The sequence below is a fragment of the Triturus cristatus genome, chromosome 7 (genome assembly GCF_964204655.1).
Source record: "Triturus cristatus chromosome 7, aTriCri1.1, whole genome shotgun sequence".
Taxonomy (NCBI): domain Eukaryota; kingdom Metazoa; phylum Chordata; class Amphibia; order Caudata; family Salamandridae; genus Triturus; species Triturus cristatus.
Window position 1 is genome coordinate 813,200,442 of NC_140590.1, and position 18,271 is coordinate 813,218,712.

Consider the following 18,271-nt stretch of genomic DNA (forward strand, 5'->3'; position numbering starts at 1 on the left):
CAGCGGAGGAAGACCCGCCGAGGCCCGGTCCTCACCCAAGCGCCCCATGCGGCCATGGACCGCTCCACCGGCCGGGGAGTGCCAGGGCAGGGCCGAGCCCTGTGCCTACGGTGTGCTTGCAGGAGGCGGCCGAGGGCTTCGGGCTGGCTCCGCCGTTAATGATCCTTCCGCAGGTTCACCTACGGAAACCTTGTTACGACTTTTACTTCCTCTAGATAGTCACTTTTGATCGTCTTCTCGGTGCTCCGCCAGGGCCGTTGCCGACCCCGGCGGGGCCGATCCGCTGACCTCACTAAACCATCCAATCGGTAGTAGCGAAGGGCGGTGTGTACATAGGGCAGGGACTTAATCAACTCGAGCTTATGACCCGCACTTACTGGGAATTCCTGGTTCATGGGAAATAATTGCAATCTCCAATCCCTATCACGAACGGGATTCAGCGGGTTACCCGCATTTGTCAGCGAAGGGTAGACACACGCTGATCCATTCAGTGTAGCGCGTGTGCAGCCCCGGACATCTAAGGGCATCACAGACCTGTTATTGCTCGATCTCGTGTGGCTGAACACTAAGGGTAGGCGTAGTGTGCGTAGTGGGGCTACTCGGAGTGCCACTGAGGGGGGAACAATCTCCTCACACTCCACACACTCCGCGTACCCCACTACGCGCCGTCCACCTCCCTCCCGCCCTATTAACAATAAAATTAGAGGTGTAAAAATTTGAAAGTAAGGGAAACGTCTTACCTAAGATGCGGCGTCCTCTCTTCCTCCTTCATCGCCCACTTCTTCATCAAAACTGCGCATGTGTGGGCCGGCGCTTGCGCAGTTTTGATGAAGAAGTCGCTATGAAGGAGGAAGAGTGAGCATCAAAAGTTTTGATGCTGAAGTCGCGATGAAGGTGGAAGAGGTAGCCCCCGGACGCCGCATCTCAGGTAAGACGTTTCCCTTACTTATAAATTGTTTTTACACCTCTAATTTAATTGTTAATAGGGTGGGTAGGAGGTGGGACGCTGGTGCCAACTCCGCTCCGCCGCAGAGTGTGTGGGATGCTGCCTACTCCGCCTATTCTGCGAAACGTGGAGTAGGCAACATTCCGCAAATTCCGTGGGCGGAGCGGAGCTCTCCGCCCACCCCTACTAAACACCAATTGTCCCTCTAAGAAGTTGGTCGTGGACCGCTGAGGGTCGCGTAACTAGTTAGCATGGAGGAGTCTCGTTTGTTATCAGAATTAACCAGACAAATCACTCCACCAACTAAGAACGGCCATGTACCACCACCCACAGAATCAAGAAAGAGCTATCAATCTGTCAATCCTTTCTGTGTCCGGGCGGGGTGAGGTTTCCCGTGTTGAGACAAATTAAGCCGCAGTGGTGCCCTTCTGTCAATTTCTTTAAGTTTCAGCTTTGCAACCATACTGCCCCCGGTACCCAAAGACTATGGGCCCGATTCACAGAACTAACTTAAGACAAAATCCTAAACTTACTACTTTTGGTATTCACAGAAGTTAGGATTTTGTCTTAAGTTTGTCTTAAAACAAACTTAAGACAAACTTAAGACAGACTTAAGACAGACTTAAGACAAACTTAAGTCTGTCTTAAGTCTGTCTTAAGTTTGTCTTAAGTTTGTCTTAAGTCTGTCTTAAGTCTGTCTTAAGTTTGTCTTAAGTCAAACTTAAGACAAAATCCTAACTTCTGTGAATACCAAAAGTAGTAAGTTTAGGATTTGGTCTTAAGTTAGTTCTGTGAATCGGGCCCTTTGGTTTCCCGGAAGCTGCTCGGCGGGTCATGGGAATAACGCCGCCGGATCGCTAGTCGGCATCGTTTATGGTCGGAACAACAACGGTATCTGATCGTCTTTGAACCCCGACTTTCATTCTTGATTAATGAAAATATTCTTGGCAAATGCTTTCACTTTGGTTCATCTTGCGCCGGTCCAAGAATTTCACCTCTAGCGGCACAATACGAATGCCCCCGGCCGTCCCTCTTAATCATGGCCCCAGTTCCGAAAACCAACAAAATAGAACCGGAGTCGTAATCCATTATTCCTAGCTGAAGTATTCAGGTGACTGGCCTGCTTTGAACACTAATTTTTTCAAAGTAAATGCTTTGGACCCCCACGACACTCAGTCAAAAGCATCAAGGGGGCTCTGAGAGGCAGGGCCTGGGACAGGCGGTAGCTTGCCTCGCGGTGGACTGCCAGCTCGATCCCAAGATCCAACTACGAGCTTTTTAACTGCAGCAAATTTAATATATGCTATTGGAGCTGGAATTACCACGGCTGCTGCCACCAGACTTGCCCTCCAATGGATCCTCGTTAAAGGATTTAAATGTGTACTCATGGCCGCTCGGCCTTCGCTCTGCTGGGTAGGGTGAAGGGCCTCCCGCCAGGCAGCAGGCCCTCGAGTCGGACGGTCCATGCGGGGTGGAAGCTCCCTGCTTGAAACAACAGCCAAGGCTGGCCAAGCAGTCCATCCCTAAATGGACCGAGAGTGCCCAATCGATCGGAGTATGGCCGGGGCCTCCCCTGGCAGGCTTCCCTGTGCGGGGGGATGCCGGCTTCACATCCCCGCCTGCTCCCGGGGTGGGCAGGGTTGGAGAAAAGGCCCATCTGGAAGGGGCTGAAAGGCAGGGATGGGCCCGGGCGGGCAGGCCCGGGTCTGCCTTTCCCTGTCTCAGAATCACCAAGACCTCACGGAGGTCTGACTGAGCAGGCTCGGAGGAAAGGACCATCGGGAAGGGGCTGAGAGGCAGGTGCGTACTTGGGCCCCTGGGGGCCTTGTGGGCAGGCCCGGGTTCTGCCTTCCCCTGTCTCAGAATCGCCGGACCTCACGGAGGTCTGACTGACCGTCTCCCTAGTAATCCGGAAGAAAATGACCCCCCTGTAATCCGTGCACACAAGGTGACCCAAGGCGCGAATGTGCCCGACCTCCGGGAGCCCTCGCCTGGATCGTGGAGGGAAATGAGCCCTCATCGGGACTTCCAAGGAAGCTCAGCCATCTGGTCGCCCCATAGGAATGCATTATGTGCAACCAGATGGCCGAGGGGATAGGTGCGACCAGATGGCCGAGGGGATAGGTGCGACCAGATGGCCGAGGGGAAAGGCGCGACCAGATGGCTGGGCTCGAAAGGGAGATCATCTGGTCGCTTTGTGCCCCAACGAAAGAGTGAGTGGGCACCGGCTCATGGGGGGCTGGAGGCCCAGGGCCCCAGCTGGACCTCAGCCATGGGGGATGCGAGGGGGAGTCGACGGGCCGTCCGACCCGGGGCCCACGGATAAACTGACAAGCAGGCGAAGTGGGGGAGGCCTGCACAGGACCGACGGACCCCTGTCCTGGGCCCTTGGCCGGGCTCCTGTGCCCAGAGGTGCAGGGGAAGCCCCCCCAGGCCTGCAGAACCCCAACAAGGGCATCCTGCGACGCGGGAGGACCAAGGACAGAGTCCGGTGTGGGGAGGCTGACCTCCCCGGGGCCCCTGGAGCTCCTGAACCAAGCCAAGCAGCTGGAGGCTCCCCGGGCATGACGGAATCCCGTCTCGGGCCTTTGGCAGAGCGGCAGGCTGAGGGACGGGGCCCAGGGCTAGAGCACCCGACCCGGGGCCCAGTGGGGCCCCTGGACCCAGCTGGGGCCCGTGGGACCCCGTCCTGGGTACCCTGCCACACGGCAGGACCGAGGACGGACCACAGGCTGGGGGGGTGTCCTGGCCCATCCGGCTGCTGGCTGAGGACCACTAAACCGAGAGGGGTAATCCAGAGGAAAGCTACCCCTCTTTCTGGTAACCTGTGCGCACTGCGAGACTTAGGGGACCCTAGGCGCGGACGCGCTCGACCTCCTGGAGCCCTGGCTGGGATCGGGGAGGCAACTGAGCCCTCATCCGGACTTCCAGGGCAGCCCGGCCATCTGGTCGCCCCATTGGAAGGCATTGCGCGCGACCAGATGGCCGAGGGGAAAGGCATGACCAGATGGTCGGGCCTGAATGACCCATCTGCTTGCCCCGAGCCTTCGCAGGAGGGGTCCTGCCTGCCCTCTGGAGGGCTCGGGGGCTCTGAGACCCCAGCTGGGCCTCAGGCATGGGAAAGCCCGCACGAGCTCTCGGGCATGGACACCCGGGGGAAGACTGCCCAGGACCGATGGAGCCCGTCCCGGGTACTTCGCCCCACCACAGCCCGGAGTAGGGACCCCCGGACGGTGGAGAGGTGTTGTCCAGGCATAGCCCATTTGGTCCCCGGCTGAAAACCACCAGCCCGGAAGGTGTGTTCTGGCATACCCTGTCCCTAGTAATCCGGAGGAAAGCTACCCCTCTTTCTGCTAACCCGTGCACACCGCGTGATGGAGGGGACCCAGGGCGCAAAAGTACCTGACCTCCTGGAGCCCTGACTGGGATGGCAAGGTGTTGTCCGGGCCTAGCCCATCTGGTCCCCAGCTGAGAACCGCCGGCTCAAAAGGGGTTCCAGTATACCCTGCCCATAGTAATCTGGAGGAAAGCTACCCCTCTTTCTGGTAATCTGTGTGCACCGGGTGACGGAGGGGAACCAGGGTGCTGAGGCGCCCGACCTCCTGGAGCCCTGGCTGTGATCAGGGAGGTGGACAAGCCCTCATCAGGACTTCCAGGCTGGCCCGGCCATCTGGTCACCCTATTGGAAAGCATTGCGCGCCACCAGATGGCCGAGGGGAAAAGGTGCGATCATATGGCCGGGACAGGGTAAACCCATCTGCCCACCCCGAGCCTTCTCGGTAGGGGTCCCGCCTCCCCTTGCAGGGCTTAGGGCTCCTCTTCCCCAGGGCTCGGAGACCCCAGCTGGGCCTCAGGCACAGGGAGGCCCACAGGAGCTCTCGGGCCCGGACTGCCCAGGACCGATGGAGCCCGTCCCGGGCACTTTGCCATGCCGCGGGCCGGAGGAGGGAGTCCCAGGCGGTGGGGAGGTGTTGTCCAGGCATAGCCCATCTGGTCCCCGGCTGATAACCGCCATTACGGGAGGGGTGTTCCGGCATACCCTGCCCCTAGTAATTCAAAGGAAAGCTACCCCTCTTTCAGGTAACCTGTGCACACCGAGTGACGGAGGGGACCCGGGGCACTGAGGCGCCGGACCTCCTGGAGCCCTGGCTGGGATCGGGAAGGTGGACGAGCCCTCATCGGGACTTCAAGGCCAGTCAGCCATCTGGTCTCCCCATTGGAAAGCATTGCGCGCAACCAGATGGCCTAGGGGAAAGGGCACGATCAGATGGCTGGGACCGAAGGATGCCTATCTGCCCACCCCGAGCCTTCACCGGAGGGCTCCTGCTTGCCCTTTGGGAGTTCTGCACCAGGGACCCTTGTCCCGGTCAGACGAACCCTTGGCAGGCCGCAGGACGGGGGCTCCCACACCCCAGGCCCTGCCCGAAACCCAGGCCCCGGGCCCGGTCCCTGCTTCTCAACCAAGCCAGGCCAGGGAGATCTGGGAGCCTTCGCGGGCACGAGGGACCCCCGTCCCGGGCACACGGACCCTCGGCTGGCCGCAGGACGTGGGCTCCTGTTCCACATATTTTTCCATAACTCTGTGGAACTCCGCGTAGTGGCGCTACTCCAACTCTGCCCATCCCTACGTTCAAGTCGGAAAGCTAAAAACTACTCTTCTGGTGTTGCCGCAGCTTCCTGGCAGATTCCCTCGAGAAAGGAGAGGGTTGCTCTGCACAGCAGATTCTTGTTTTGTTTTCTTTTGTTTATCACAACAACCACTCTCACACAGACTGGATTGCTGTGTGGGCCGCTTTTTTCTTTTGATTACGGGAATCACAGTCTGGGGTGTTTCTCACTGCTGGTGCATGCAGGGTTCAGCACCAGTGTGCTTCCATGTCCTGTGAACTAACAGGAGTAGAGGACACCTCTCATTGTATGGGCAGATAAGTAACAGAAAAGTATACTTTTTTATGGAATTGTTTACACCATCAAGAAGTTAACCTCGTGAACCAAAGACTGCCTTTCATCCTCATGGAATGTAACTGACTTCCCTGCTGATTCTTATTGATTCTCGAGATAGCAGCCTTGATTAAGGAATGCATGTGAGTTGAGAGAACTTAGGTTCTTTTACAAATATTGAACTAGGTTCTACTACATGTTTATACATTATCTTTTGTTCTCTCTTACATACAGAGTCTCATATTCCATATTCATCTCCTAGATAAAAATTGTAGTTCTCTATGAGGAGAGTGCCGATTGAGCAGGGCCGGACTGGCCGTAGCTGGCACCGGGCATTTCCCCGGTGGGCCGCCAGTGTTGGGGGCCGGTTTTGGGGCCCCTGGGGGGCCGTTTTTGTTACAGGACCATTTTTGCAGCATAGCTGAAATATCAGCCCCTGTAACAAAATCGGCCGAAACCTGCCCTGGCAAACAGCTCGGACGCACCTCCAGCGCCCCGGGGGCCGGTCGAGCACTTTGCCAGGGGCGGTTTTGGTTCCCAGTCCGGCCCTGCGATTGAGGAGGCCTCCTGTTCCACAGCTGTTTGTTGTTTTATCCATTTCCCTTTTCCCCTGTGTGCAGATGTAATGGAGAGTGGTCTCTGTTCCTCTCTGTGTCTGCGCGTTGAGGAATGGGGTAAATTGTCATCGCCCCCGTTGGTTCTGTTCCTACAGGTTAGTGGCTTGTGCTCTTAACTAACCTATCGAACCTGACAGATTGGGAGTGTAGCAAAAGATTCTAGAGAACCCAAAGGCAGGACTTAAACCATGGAAAGCCTTGAAAATAGTGCAGGCTGTTTTAAAAATGGTTCTCTGGGCTTCTGGCAGCCAGTGAAGCTTTTTCATTAGAGGCTTAATGTGGCAGTATCTAGGCTGACAGAAGACCAGCCAAGCTGCCTGATTTTGGACTAATTGCAGCTTTTGTGGATGCCAGTGGGAAGTACCAGGTAGAGTGTGTTGGCATAGTCAATCTGAGAAATCACCATGACAATGAGGATTTGGATGACCGCTTCCTCAGTGAAGTATCTCCGAATTCTCCTTATTCTCAGAAGGTGGAAGAAACAGGAGCATAACACAGCTCCAATCTGCAGCTTGAGGGACAGATCCTCATCACTGAGGATTCCAAGGCTTTTCACCATATTTTTAGGCAAGGGATGGTGCTCAATTCGGAAGGGCAGAAGGAGTCATTCCAGTGGGTCCGTTTTTTGTTAAGAACCACTACTTTGGTTTTGTCCGAATTAAACTTCAGCTGGTAAAAGTTTATCCAGTCCCGAATATACAGCATAGGGGTTTGAAAAAATGGTTTGGAGTCTGTGGTGTTGTCGATGGTGAAAATCAGCTGCATGTCATCAGCATAATTGTACATTGTCACCTTTTGCTCCTGAATGGAGTGTATTAGGGGGCGGATGTAAAGATTGAACAAGAAGGGGTAAGGGAATATCCCTGTGGCACCACGCAGTCCAAAGAACTTTAGCAGAACGATGAGGGAGTAGAGAGATTGATTGAGTCCGATCTTTGAGAAAAGAGGCCAACCACTGGAGAGCAGTGTCATGTAGGCCAGCAGATCTGACACGATCGATTAGAAGAGCAAGATCTTCCGTGTCAAATGCCACTGAGAGATCAAGGAGGACCAGGGCTTGAGTAATCCTGTGATCCACCTCCTCCCTCTTAGGAAGATCTCTTGACTCAATGAAAGTTAAGAGCTGTGGATTTATATATTTTTCCACCACCTTAGAGACGAAAGGGAGCCGTGAAATAGGTCTGAAATTGTATGGCTTTGTGGCATTAAGTAGCAGCTTTTTTAAAAGCGGATCGATAGTGGCTTGTTTCCAAGACTGAGGAACCTGTCCTGACTTGAAAGAGCTGTTAAGGAGATCACATAACAAGACAGCTATTACCTTTAGACCTTGCTCCAGGATGGCGGGAGAAGCAGGATCAGAGGGGGCCTCCAATTTAACAATGGCCAGTAACGGACGTAATTCCTCAGTTGTGATCGATTTGAAGCTAGGGAGCCCCACACTATCTACCAGAGATTCAAACCATACCACAAGACATGGAGCATTTCTGACAGCCTCAGGAAAGGTGGAGAAATGGAGGCAACCAGGTCAAGGAAATACTAAGCCATAATATTACAGCAGTCTTCTGGTGGTGGAATCGACGCTGAGACACGATCAAGAGAGGAAAGTGATTTACTATCAAGCAAAGACTGTGAAAATAAATCTGAGCCATCTGTATTTTTCCTGCCTAACATGGCCACATGATAGTTGGCCTTGGCAGGGGGGTGAAAGTTTTTGCGCCAAATGCGTTCTAGGCATTTACAATTTTTCATTAAATTCAGATAGCTCTTAACTAAACCATTCTGCTGAAGGTTTCAATGTTCTGAGGGCATGATCAGTCACCATTGCAATTTGATCCACAGCACCCTTAATCCACTCTACCTGTTGGGTGTTAGATGTGTCTACACAGTCCTTCAGAGCCAGGCAACTATCTTCCAAGGCTTAGGTCACCTTTGCCCATCTTGATGTCTTAATCACTAGACCAAAGATGAACGAAGGCGGCGGTTTGCTTAATGAGGTTTTAAAAGGAACCACAAAGTGATCGACCACAGCAGAGGGAGGGGAGGATCCACCACCAAATTGGTTATGTTGGGGAAAATGGGGTCAAAAGTATGTCCCAACCAATGGGTGGGGGCAAAAACCAATTGTTCTAACTGGAGAGCTTCTAAGTCAGCCACCAATGCAGCTGCTGCTCAACACTCGACATCCTCAACATGGAAATTAAGATCTCCAACAACTGTAAAGTTTGAGCACCTCACGATGTAGACCAGCAGAATGTCAGCTAGCGATGATGTAAACTTTAAAGCCTAAACTGGAGGACGATAAATTAAAAACCATGCTAAGGTGAAGTTGTTAGACACTGTTGCGGCCGGTGCAGGTAAGAGCGGTGAGGCGTGGGGGGAAGTTGACAGACGACGGAATAGGGAAAATAAAATTTTAAAAAATTTAAAACCACTTACCTTGCTCTTGCCGCCTCACCGATTCGACGATGCGGCGAGCGTAAGGTAAGTGGTTCTATTTCTTTTTTAATTTTTTATTTCCTATTCCGTCGTCTGTCGACTTTGGCCCCGCTCCGCCCCACAGCTCTTACCTGCACCTGCCACGCCTGGTTAGACAGTTCAAGAGAGAAAAAAACAGCGTCACTTATTGCAATCATTACCTCCCACAAGGTACAATGGGTCACAATCCACCCCCCAACCTTTGCTGATGCCTATCTAGCCTAACAATTGCATATCCTGGGGAATGGCCGGGAGTACATCGGGCCCGGGCCTGGGTCAGTCACATCTCAGATACAAAAATGGCTTCAGGTAGATAGTCGAGAAGTCATATAGCTCTAATTTGTGTTTGACTAATAAGAGGGCAATTGGCCGAATATGCCGTGTGCGGAGACCATGTGATCTTGTTACCCAAGTGAGTAGGCTCCACTAGAGTTTGGGAAGTAAACCCACAGCTAACTAACTACAATCAGGAAGAGGAGGATCCCAATCTAGGGATTATGTATAGGGCTCAGTATTTTTGGGAAGTAGTGTAAGATATAAGCATGTAAGTATATATGTGGTATTTTTATAGTGCAAACATAGCCAAAAGGCAGTGGGCACATGGTTAAATCCAGTTTTGGGACAAGGCACACCTTACATGGGATGGATTGTAAAGGGGAAGTAATGAGGATCACCAGTAAATAGTCGAAGAATACAATGCACACCCATGAACACACAGGAATGAATCTATAGAAATACAGGCACATGCAAAACAACATGGACTCTCTGAAAGATATGTACAGAAATGCATAGACACTTACAAGCACCGACACTCGCAGACATTCATAGGGTTAAGAGAGAGAGAAGCAAAACTTCATAAATGCACACACAGACACCTACATATGAATACATACAGACATGCAGATGCATACACACACACACGGGAATGAGCACCCAAGCACACACACGCAGACACACAAACTGACCCTTTGTGTCTCTTCTACTCAAGAAAAGCATCTTTCAAACCCTCGGATTGAACCCGGCACACACTGCACTGCGGCATCCGCACATGCTCTGTTGAATGGGATCTCCCATGCTCCCTGTGTAGTGAACACAGATGCCTTCCCTCACTCCACACCTCCCCCCTCGCTCATCCCCCTGCCCTCCACATGGCAGCTGCAGCAGGGTCGGCGGTGTAGGGTGGCAGAGGACCAGCCCTGTCTGGAATGGTGGAGCTGTGCAGGGTGACGTCAGGAGAGGAAACAGCTGCAGTGCACCGGAGCCGCTTCAGACCTCCCGGCTCCCTCGGAGAAGGCGCAGCCCCAGAGCCCACTGCACTGTCCGAGGGTACACAGCAGCGGCGACTGCTCTCTGCGGGACCACCCGACCCTCTCAGCTCCGCCCCGCGCTATCCACGGCCGCCGCAGGTGAGTCTTTGGGGGGAGGTGGAGGGCCCTGCGGGAGTGACGCATATGACAATTGTGTATTTAATATAATTCAGAAAAAAGTGCTGTATAACTGTGAGGGCAACATTAAAGTGAGAGCAAACGGTGAGGGGGTGCAGCTTGATGCTAAATGTGTGGGTAAGAGCCCCTGTGAACGGCTTAAAAAATAAATGTAAGGTTAGTGAGTTTTGAAAATGTGTAATGGTGGTGGGCAATAGTGCCACGCACAGCACATGGCATCACAGGGTGAGAGCGGTAGGCAACAGAACTCTCTTATTGTGATATGCGGGCTCCCGAGTGCGTGCGAGTCTCCAGCCTCGTGGCATACGGGAGGAGGGGCGACCGGACGGTACGTGTGACCGCTGGCACATTCATGCAATGCCACATTCATTGAGGGGATACTCGTCGAATTCTGGAGCACCCGGAGAGCTTATTCTGCAGAGTATGTGCACCCCTCCTAATCAGGAATTCCTACCCCATTCTGAAGAATCTCACTGCTCCTCCCTTGTCCACGACCCCCCGCTTTCCAGACAGTACCCCGATCTTACCAGGCTCTGCTCGCTGGCTTGCAGCCCGCAAAATGCCTCTTATCATAACCTCCTGAATCTTTGCCCTGCAGTTTGACCCTGTACAGTCCACGTCAGTGCTGAAGAAACATGCGGACTATTAAAAATACAAGCCCCAGCTTCCAACAACACTCCAACCCCCCCCCCCCCGCCCCCTCTCCAGTTTGTCGTTCCCTACCAGCTGCATAGCGCTGAGTGAAAATGCCGGGAGGGGCTGTCCTGGTAAAGTCTGCACCTGTGCATGGCACCAGGGCAGCGTTGATGGATGCTAATGGTAGCCGTGTACGACCAACTTAGAGAAAAATAGTGTGAAAAATATTAGGAACTGAATTTAAGGGTGAATTCTAAAATCATATATTTGTCAGTGTTTTAACCTGTTTGAGGACGAGTGGTTTAATTGTTTTTTTAATCTATAAGAAGACTGGGGTCTTAAGAGGGGAATAGCCCTGGCCAGGATCACGTGGTTTCGTCAAGTGGTGATGCTGTGAATAGAACGCAAGTTCCCTGGACGCACAGTTGACAAGCCCTAGATGAGACCGTCTAATTGTGTCCAAGGCAGGCGCTCAAAGACTGATCGAGTCGAGTCTGGGATCTAAAAGCGGACCGGAAAATGTTTTAATACCAGACAGATTTTCAACAAGTTGGGCTGACTATCTACATTAATTATTTAAACATCTTTCTACCTGAATGAGTAAAAAAGATGTGGGTTTTCATGCAGTTTGAAAAGAAACTCGTGACACCTTCCAACAACCCATGGTCTGACACAGTCCCTAGGAGCACTGTTTCTCTCCCTCGAAAGCAGCAAATCGCGTTAGTGGCTTTAAAATTGTCGTTTCTTTGGGAGCTTAAAATGGCCAGACTGCCCCGAACACAGCATCCTGCCCTTCAGACCCGTAGGGCTCTCCCAGACTCCAGTCATGCTATCCAGCCGTAGGCTGACCCTTGGAGCTTGAGGTCTGGGTGAGCCCCTCTTATCTACAGCATTGTGCCCCCCTGAGGGACGAGTTGTGTCTCACGATGTTCTGAAATGATATTTGACTTTTTAGTAAAAATCCTGGCAACATGTTAAAAGCAGTGTGACTAGCCCCCGTGGACCAGAGCCCTTCCTTCGCCGATTTACGAGCGGGAATCCGCCCAAGGTCACAGGTAGTTCTGTGCTCAGGGGCCTATGGGCAGCATTTTACATTTCCGGGTACAGCACAAGGTACTGGGCGCGGACTAACGGTGCCCTAAGCCGTGCATGGCGCAGAGTCATCGCAAGGCCGTGTAGGGTGTGGCCGCAGTGCAGACATGGCAGAGACAGGGACTGCAGATGGGGCTACGCGTCTCCGGTGTCTGTTCAGTATCCATGTAAGTGCCTCAAGACGTGGGTGTTTGCTCTGTGTCAGAATCCATCGGCATCTCAATATGTCTGTGTCTGTCATCCAGCAAGTGTCTCAATCTGTGGGTGTCTGCTCAGTATCAGAATCCTTTCTGTGTCTCAATCAGCGGTGTCAGCATCCCTCTGTGACTCCATCTGTGGGTGTCTGCTCGGTGTCAGAATCTATCTGTGTCTCATCCATTGGGTGTCTGCTCAGTATCAGAATCCTTCTGTGTTTCAATCTGTGGACGTCTGCTCGGTGTCAGAATCCCTCTGTGTTTCAATCTGTGGGTGTCTGCTCGGTGTCAGAATCTCTCTGTGTCTCAATCTGTGGGTGTCTACTCGGTGTCAGAATCCCTCTGTGTTTCAATCTGTGGACATCTGCTCGGTGTCAGAATCCATCTAAATGTCCCAAAATGTGGGTGTCTGCTGGAGCTCGGGGCAGGCACAGTTAAATAATGACTAAGAGTGACGCAAGGGCGGTTTGCAGCGGCACTGCACTGCAGGCTCCGCGGATCCCAGAGGAGTCTGTGATGCAGAGCCAGGCTGTGAAATGGCTGCTTATCTGGGCCCTGTTACTTCTATATCTTTCCCCAGTATCAATGTCTTTCTCACTGGGTCTCCAGTGCCTCTTAGCTTTGGAAACCTCAATGGGTGGCATTCTGTCACTACGCCAGGGCCCCTGGCAAGGGGCTCTTCGAGTGATGACATGGTACAGTAGATGGGCATAGAAAGGAGAAAGGACCCGTGAATGGTGTGTTGCCTTTTCTTGCCTGTAGCTGAGATTTGGCAGATGACGTGCGTCCATTGGCCAATTAATTGGAGGCTGCATTCCATTCTCATTCGTGTTTTGTGTAAACTTCTTTTGTAAGAGGTGAGACTTGTTACCTGAATTATTAAATAGTTTTATTTTGCACACTCATTTGAATCCATTACAAATGTTAAAACTGAGCATTAATGCAGAAAAGGACAACCGTAGCTCGTTAACCACACCATAATATTCTAAAACTACAATGTATCAATATGTATAGTGATAAATCTAATATAAAGAAGTACAAATATAAACTCCTTACAAACACAGTCCTGCGGTACAAAACAACAAAAAAACACGAATCACAAGTCACATGCAAAAAACCCATCTCAAATACAATAATACAATTCAAAACATGAGTTTGTCGCAACCCTCGTGTTTCTCTGCAGCTTCTATGAACGTAATAAATCGAAGGTAACTTGTGATTGGGCGCATGCAAACCATTAGATACGGGCCTGTCTACAGGTGCAAACACCCCAATTGATTCATGGGACCCACAAGCAGCTCTTACGCTCATTGGAACAAGAGGAACAAACACACACCCAGTGCGAGCCTGACTCATTCTAAAAATTGCTCAGCTTTTTACCAGGTTCTTACTGCTTGCTAGTTATGCATTCGAGATGACATGCCATATATTGTGAGGAGCAATCTAAATGGATGGTTCACCACCCTTAGTTTTTACTGTCCTGGAATGCTTGCTTCTATGTAGGACTACCTGCGGCAACCAGCGTGACACTTTAGCAGTGATTGAGCGAGAGCAGTTTACTATTAGCACTTTTGTCCTCTTTATACAAAAGGGTTTTAAGGGATTGGTTTACCATAGTTTGAAATGAAAAGGCACTTATTGATATTGCCCAGTACTCCTTGATCTTTAATAGATCTAAGGCTGATTGTAGATATTCGTTCTGTGGATTAACTCTGCCCATACCATCTCTATCCAGACATGGTATTTTAGGGATGGAGCAGAAGTGCTTAATTTGAGCCATTCATTTCCGGTGCTCGGCAACGGCACTTCAACACCAGCACTTATGACAGTCTACAACATGGTGGCCCTGTTTGTCTAATTTAAAGACCAGCAGTTGTTTATTAATTCAATATACATCAAAGAAGGCTAAATAATAACTGCCGCCCAAGCCATCCTTGCCGCTTTGGGGACCTGGAAAAATCTGAACTGTCGCACTTGTAGGATAGGGATGGTTAATAGTTGTGTTGTTACTGCTATTCGCGGCGCTGACTGGGGCAATGGGTGGTGCAAGCGCAGTGACCTCCTGACGAGGGCACAGGCACTTCTGTTCTTCACAAATTAAGCACTAGGAGCAGAGGCATTTTTTGAATTGTGGCACTTTTGAATACTTACTGCTTACTGCACAAAGGCAGGTTTGATCAGGCCAAATTGTAACCATTCTGGGCCTGTGAAGCAGAATTTGGGAAAACATGAAATATTCTATATCTATTAGATTGTGTTGAATCAAGAAGCTTAGAAAATTTCTCCAGGGATACTTTGGCCCTGTAAGTTAATGATGGTAACACTTTGCTTTTAACCACCCGCACAAATGTTCTAAGGAAGGGCTGTTGAGCACATCGGATTCCGCAGAGGATCTCATCCCCACAAGAAATGACCAATGGTTACGTCAATTTAAGGGAGAATTATGTATATTGCAGGCAGTGATAGCATTCATTTTACCAACACATTGTTCACAAAACACAGTAATACATCAACTTTTCACGAAACACAGATGTTTCCTCAGATGCAATACGTTGATAGTTGATGGCAAATTGAGTTAGTGCACACTGTAAACTAAGTAAAGGAAGCAGCACTCAGGCCGAGCGTGCTTTTGGTAAGAATGTGGCAAATGATTCCTAAATGGAGAATAGCCCTAGAGTCTATGAGAATGCTGGGAAATGCCCTCTATTGAGAGCCTGGGTATCCCAGGGCTCAGTGGAGTTTCTGTTCCTAATGACCAACAGAAATGTCTTGTCTTGACGCATACTAACAGTAAGGTACTTAGTCATAAAATGGTCTACTCAAGATCACAACACTTGCAAAAGAAGGATATGGCCTGAAGTCGGGTCTCCTGCCTCCCTAGTCCACAAATTGGCCAATATGTCACCTCTATTCCTTCTGTTCTACTCGAGGTATTCCTGAACTTGAGAAGAATTCCCTATATATTTTTTAAAATGTAAAAATTCTCACCCTCCTTACTCCCACGAGCAACCACCAGTAAACCTTAATACATTCTGCGAATTAGAGATGCATTTTTGATGGATTTATTTTTATTTGGTAGAGTTGTAGGCCTCAATGGAGAAGTAATCCAATTTTATGTGGTTCACCTTCGAATCTCAGAAGGGCAGCAGTAGTTTCTAGCAGCAGGGCCAAGGAAAAGCAGTGAAAATGACTTTTCTAACAGAGATAAATGAATTGTAAAGGGACACAATAGAACAAAAGAAGAGGGGCTAATGGAGTAGAGTGCCAGAGAAGAAGGAATAGTGGCAGGACGGAAGAGAAAGAAAGAAAGGAAGAAAAAGTGAATCGAAGTGACGAACTGGAACAGATTGTGGCAGAGAGCAAGCAAGAGTGGCAGGGAATCAGTGAAAGGAAAAGGATGAACGAGAGATTGACAGGGAAGGAAAGAAGTGGAACTGCGGATCTGAAGAGTAATGCGTGGATTGGGATGCAAGTGAACAATCAATAACATGACAGAGAAGAAGAGAGTGAATGGAAGATAGTTGCATGGAAAACACTGACCATTGACCGAAGGAAGGAGCTCTCCAGCTGTGACTAACAGAAGCCTACAGGCTGTTTAGTTGGAAAACATTAGTGCATCAAAGGGATTCAGTTTTGGTGTGTGTGGTGAGCGAATAGTCCCCTGGTAAAGCAAGAGGGCCCCATACATCAATTTGAATTGAGTCTCTTTTCCATTTCAGCTAACTTGACCTGTTCTGTGTTGTGTCTGTGAAAAAGCTTTTCTACTGTCAGTCCTGCATCTCCTGTCTGTATGTGATGGAAGCTTGCACTGCTGCTGTGTGTGCTGCAGCACACCTGCAATACTGTTCATGTTCTGTGTATTAGGGAGGCTTGTACTGCTGCTGCTTCTTGTGATGTACATGTTCTCTGCCCTTCTGTCCTTTCTTGGCGCCTCCCTTCACTCCCTGCTCCCTCCCACACTCAGAAGGCTCACAGGGGCATATTTACAATGAAGGGATCGAGTGAGGCGTTAGCCTTCCTGGCTTAACGCCGCATTCGTCCACTTCAGAAACGCAGGGCTGCACCATATTTACAACAATATGGTGCAGCCCTGCGTTTCCCCCTGCACTGGTGCTAAACACTGGCGCCTGCACTGGTGCTCAATGTAGCAGCCAATACAGGCACCCTTGCACCATAGTGCACCATAGGGAGGCACCCTTGCACCATAGTGTACCATAGTGCAAGGGTGTCTGCGTTGAGGTAAAGATTGCTTATGTGCAGGAAGGTCTCCCTTCCTGCACAGAAACAATCTTTAAATGATGTTTTGTAACTTTTTATGTGTGCTGCTTAATGCAGCATGCATAGAAGTTGCAAAATGTCATTTATTTTCAATGGCACAAAGCAGCACACATGGAAACAGCAAAAACGAGGAGAAATAACGCATTTCTCCTTATTTCGCCTGTTTAAGACCAGGTTTTCCCTGGTCTTAATTTTGGCCTTGTAAATAGGGGGCAGTGTCAAAATCAATGGGTGTTGCGGTGGAACGCCCACCGCAACACCCATTGCCCTCCCCTTTCACACAAAATACAGGGTGTAAGGATGCCTTATTTACAAGGCAGCGTTAAGCCACGTTAAGTTGCTTAAAGCTGCCTTGTAAATAATTCGAAGCCCCAATCACCATAACAACGTGTGGCCGTCGTAAATAGTAAATAGAATAAGAAGTGGATTGTAAAGCCTAATAAACAACATAAACCCGATATAGAGCCTACAGAGTAAGCTGAATTTTACCAATTACAACCATAATTTGTGGACTGTGTTTTACACTTCGTCCTCCATTACTCCCTCCGCTAGGCACTGCATCCCACGACAAGACAACAGCCCCTCATTACACTCTTCCAACAAATCACACCCAAGGTAAAGCATGCTACCTGGATGTATGTGAGGATGTCCTACACAGGAATGTGGTCTTACATAAATATGATGTCTTAAGTATAGTTTACCAAAATATCAGCTCATTGGGTGTAGACTTTCTATTAACTCCAATTGGGCAACATTTTGAAAAAGACGTTTTGGATATGATATTTACGTCAGATAATATTCTTACAATGATATGTTGGTTCCACCCTGTGCTACTCTTTTGAGAATGAGCTTCGGCGACGCATCATGGTACTTGAAATCCTATATGAATGCATCAGTGAGACACGAGAGACTTTAATGCTGCCTGCTACCCATATTGTGCATGTAGTGTGGGTGCAGACATACATAGTTAAATATGGTCGCCATTTAATGAATGATATACTCAGTTGATGAGGAAGAGTTGCTGTTTATTCTTGGGTCTATGTTTTTCCCTTTAAGGTGTCTCTATTTTTTGCTTGGTCTGCCTACGTCTGTGAACGCTAGTGCCATGTCAAAAACATGTATTTTCTTTCTGGTTTTGTATTCTAATTTTTGTAAGGATAACATTGGTTTTAAGAAATAGTGCTATTTGTTTTGTGTTAATATTCCTTTTGTTATCCAATAAATGTTTTAAAATGTTTTTTTGAAAAAACAAGAACAAAAAGAAATGCTCTTGACTATACAGAGCCGTGGCCTTCCTTTCTGTGGGCCGGATCTCAGCCTCTGACATTTGGATTGAGAGCAAAGCTGGTTTATGTTTCGACATCAACAAGATTTAAAAATAGCCTGTCCCTGATGCTTAATCCAGGGAAGGAGGCGCCATCTTCAAGTCTGCAGGTCCAGGAGCATGTACAGAAGGGAGTGGTTGTGTGCGCGCTGGAGCTGAGAGCCCCCAGCCTGCCATGCAGTGAAGGCAGTGCTTAATTTGAGCTGTGGCTGCTAGTTGGCCCTTTGGGCACTTAATATAGGGGACCGGGACATATCTGATCAAAAATAAAGGCCTCTCTATATATAGGAGATTTCAGAGGCATTGCAGTTCCTTTAACAGCT

At 49.9% G+C, this 18,271-nt stretch overlaps 1 protein-coding gene and 1 pseudogene across 2 annotated transcripts in view; one reads left to right on the forward strand and one right to left on the reverse strand.

Annotated features, from left to right (window-relative positions):
* Nucleotides 1-156: 156 nt before the first annotated feature.
* On the reverse strand, nucleotides 157-2,393 carry LOC146810632 (18S ribosomal RNA; annotated as a pseudogene).
* A 7,823-nt stretch (nucleotides 2,394-10,216) lies between these two features.
* ANXA6 (annexin A6) overlaps nucleotides 10,217-18,271 on the forward strand; it is a 163,969-nt gene continuing 155,914 nt past the window's right edge. The window contains exon 1 of one of the 2 annotated variants that reach the window (XM_085617684.1): nucleotides 10,217-10,385. The gene's annotated coding sequence lies outside the window, so the exon portion shown is untranslated. The remainder of the gene's footprint in view (nucleotides 10,386-18,271) is intronic. The other variant, XM_085617683.1, reaches the window with a different exon arrangement.